This window comes from Contarinia nasturtii, unplaced genomic scaffold (assembly GCF_009176525.2).
Source record: "Contarinia nasturtii isolate CC-2019 unplaced genomic scaffold, AAFC_CNas_1.1 Cnas_scaffold_947, whole genome shotgun sequence".
Classification (NCBI taxonomy): Eukaryota; Metazoa; Arthropoda; class Insecta; order Diptera; family Cecidomyiidae; genus Contarinia; species Contarinia nasturtii.
Genome location: NW_022198294.1, coordinates 1067 through 4673, shown reverse-complemented (window position 1 = coordinate 4673; position 3607 = coordinate 1067). Strand labels below are relative to the sequence as shown.

Genomic DNA, 3607 nt, shown 5'->3' with positions numbered 1-3607 from the left:
TCTGCGTAGCGCCAATAATAAACAAGATGAAATCCTGCTAGCCACAGAGTTAAATAAAAAATTGGTAAATTATGAAATATTAGTGTTTCTTTGAAAATTAACTATTAATATAATATTTCTGTTACAAGTAAATAGCTAATACCATGATGAATGGAATGTAAGATCATTTTGTTGTGATACGATTTTGATGTTTACGCCGATGACACGCACACATACGAATACATTATTATTATTATGTATGCTTCATTTTTGGTGAATTTTGCAAAATTACGTACGTCGGCCTTAGGCATTATACAATACACATATACATATGGACACTCAATTTTTCAATATTTGATTGAACCTACATATATACAGCGCACTCTTTCCAACTTTTGTTGTAGTTGTTGTCCCTTTCATTTATTGAGGGTTTCGACTATTCATTTGCTACTTATCTTTTATTTATTTTATTCGCTCTTTTCGCAAGCTATACTGACGGATTATTGTTCATTTTTTTTACTTTTCGTTGTCGTGGTCTTCGTTTTTATTGCCTTTTTTGTTATGTTCTTTCTCTCTATCTTGCACGCGCTATTTTTCAGTCGATGTAAACTGTTATTTTAATTTGTATATCTTCATTCTCATACTTTCGTAATTTAGAAATATTATACATTTGATATGAGCAATGTTTTTTGTTTGGATCGGTCGAAGAATCAATATGAACTTTTGTTCACAAATATTCTTTTATATAACAAAATCAAATATCATAATATACATGCCTAACCTTGCACGTTCGCACTCTTTTTTGTTGAATGGATCTAGTCACACCTACACTTCCCAACTCAAAGAGAGGTCAAAGCATGACCATATTAGAAAGTGACCATACTGATGTCAGTGGGAATCAAAAGCAGAGAATTCGCACATCAACTGTTGTGTTCCATTTGTATTTTTGATTTGCAGCCAATCAAATTAACATATATGGCGATGAAGAAAACAAAAAAGCTGGTTTATTTATGACATTTTGTTTGTAGGAACGATATTCGGCAGTTTTTTAGTTTAGGGATACATTAATTGCAGCGATATTTTGTTTCTTTTTTGTATGTTATGACTCAGTTGGGAGTCTGGTCATTTGTTATCTGTGGTGCGATTTTGAATTATTTATTTTATAAAAAAAAATTTGGTTCAGTTATTCCTCAGTGAAATTGAATGTAAAAAGAGTATTTGCCTTCCACCGATGAGTATATATACTACAAACAAAAATGTAATGTTTTTTTATTCATTTTAACGTTGAAAAATGTAATGTTTTGGCCCAGTTTAGTGGTAATTTTTGAAAGAAAATTGTATGCAAAAGAGTAATATATTTCAATAGAATATTTCCATTTGTTTTATTTACTGGTGTGAGACTTGATGTCGGAGTTGAAGTTTAAAGCATTTTTATAAACAATGATCGCATCGCATACATAAACATTTCTCTTTTCGATTGTGTTTACATAAAACGTTTCGACCGACTTCGTGTGATAGCTATGTGTGTTTGTTGATTAACAGTATGTTTCGTAAGCAATAACAGCATTTGATACAACGTATTGATTATTCATATGCATTTCTGTCTACATATACATTATGTATCACTCTGTGTATTCACTCAGATTTTTCTTAATTTGCTTGTGTCAGCAAAATTCAAATTTCAACAGAAAATCACACATCTCTCTTTGTTTATAATTTTATATTTCGATTTTGATCATCGGCCATTTTTAATGAACGTTTACTTTTGTCGATTCAACAATAATTCCCTATAAATTCGGGTGCATTTTTGAGGTGATTACACAGTTTAGCAAAGAATTTCACAGCAGTAAGTGTAGCGTCTCTTTGACCGCTCTATATTTGTATATATATTTTTCAAATGAAAAAGTGTTTTAATTAAATTTATGCAATTATTTAATCTCTCTCGCTAGCCTTGTGTTCCAATTGCCGACCATTGCATCGTGAACATAACATTTTCGAACGCGCTTTTTGTCATTTTGCAGTGAAAGTGCTGTTGGTAAGTACTCAAAAACGAACCCTTTTTCTAGATTTTTTTTTTTTGAAGTGTTCAATGGACTTCATCGTTTGTCACGAATTTGACCATTTTTTCTTGTTGTTTTTTTCTGAACAGATTAAATTTTCATTACAATGAAGAGGAGACGTGCAAAAATAAATACAGCCTTTAAGAAAAATACAACAAAATTGAAGGACAATGACGAGTTGCGATCGATAAAACTGTCAGCGCCTTCAGTGTTCAAGTCTGAATATTCAGAAACGCTTACAGAGCATTTTTTCCATAAATGCTACGATGGTACAGTGATATGCTACCTAGGTTAGACATTGTTTTTATATTCTGTCAATATAATATATTGGAGTACTTCTTGCAAATGATTCGCTATCAGTTGAACGAAGACCCGAATCGGCGCATAAAATTTGATGGAACTGACATGAGGAATGCAAAGAACAATCCTATGAGCTGTATGAACAAGTCGCCGTACGCTGTTTACCATCATTTCGCAACCATTTGTCAATGATTGAATACATCGAGAAAAAGTGGTTTGAATCGTTGTGGTTTTTCATCTTCATTCAACGTGAAATAAGTATATTTTTGGAAGAGCATCACGATCTTGTGCAATTATGGCTACGACACCAACGCCATCCGCTTTTTTATTGCGAACCATCCAAACCATTGCTACCAAAAATAAGAAATTTCACCGTCATACCGATATGTGACTCGCAGCTGATGAGCCTGCTGGCCCAATGGAAAGTTGTGTCGAAGATATTCAACAATGATGATGGAGGGCATAATATGTATAGCCGTAACTATTACGAGGAGAACGAAGATGAAGCATGGGCCATTTTGTTCAACATGGACAAAATCAACGAGATCAAGAAACCGAACCAAAACTTTCATCACATGATAGTTTGTGATAGTGTTTCCGCGTCGGTATTGTACAGAGCACCAAAGCCTGAGATCGAGAATACGGAGCTGCATCGACAAAGAATCAAGCAAAAACTCGAGAACAATGAGTATAAATACATCGTCGCAATTGATCCCGGTATGAAAACATACTTAGCCGGAATTCGTCGGAATATTGAAGATCGTACTGAGGTGAGTTTATATTTAAATAAAATGTTTTCTACAAAAATCAATGCTCATTTTTAAATTGTTTTGTTAAAGGAAAATTTCAAGATATCTCCGAAGTCATATCATTGGGGTGCCGGACAAAAAGTCAGAGGCTGCATATGCTCGGCGACGATATGCACGGCTTTCGTTTGACAAATTGTAGCGTAACGTTAAGTCGCAACGACCAAGCGTACGCAATACGAATTCAATTGAATAAAGTGTCTCTTACTATCCACACGTACTGTTGTTTGGTTCCTTCTTATTGAATTCCACATCTACATATTTATACTGAACTCTTAGTTTACATGGCGAACCTGATAAAATAAAAAGGAATGAAGTAAAATTAATTTTTTTTTTAAGCCAAAGGGCTTGGCCATGGCTGAGCCCAGTGAGATCAATGATTACAAGTGTTTATAAATGATTCACAATGGTAAACAGTGATAAATTGTGATTGAGTGATCAATAAAATTGAAATAGATCCGA

The 3607-nt window shown here is 33.6% G+C and overlaps 1 long non-coding RNA gene across 1 annotated transcript; it reads left to right on the top strand.

The window, feature by feature from the left end:
* Positions 1-583: 583 nt before the first annotated feature.
* LOC116343125 lies at positions 584-3361 on the top strand. The gene is made up of 4 exons (XR_004201296.1): positions 584-1825; positions 1929-2014; positions 2129-3109; positions 3179-3361. It is a non-coding gene; the product is annotated as an uncharacterized LOC116343125 (long non-coding RNA).
* Positions 3362-3607: the final 246 nt, after the last annotated feature.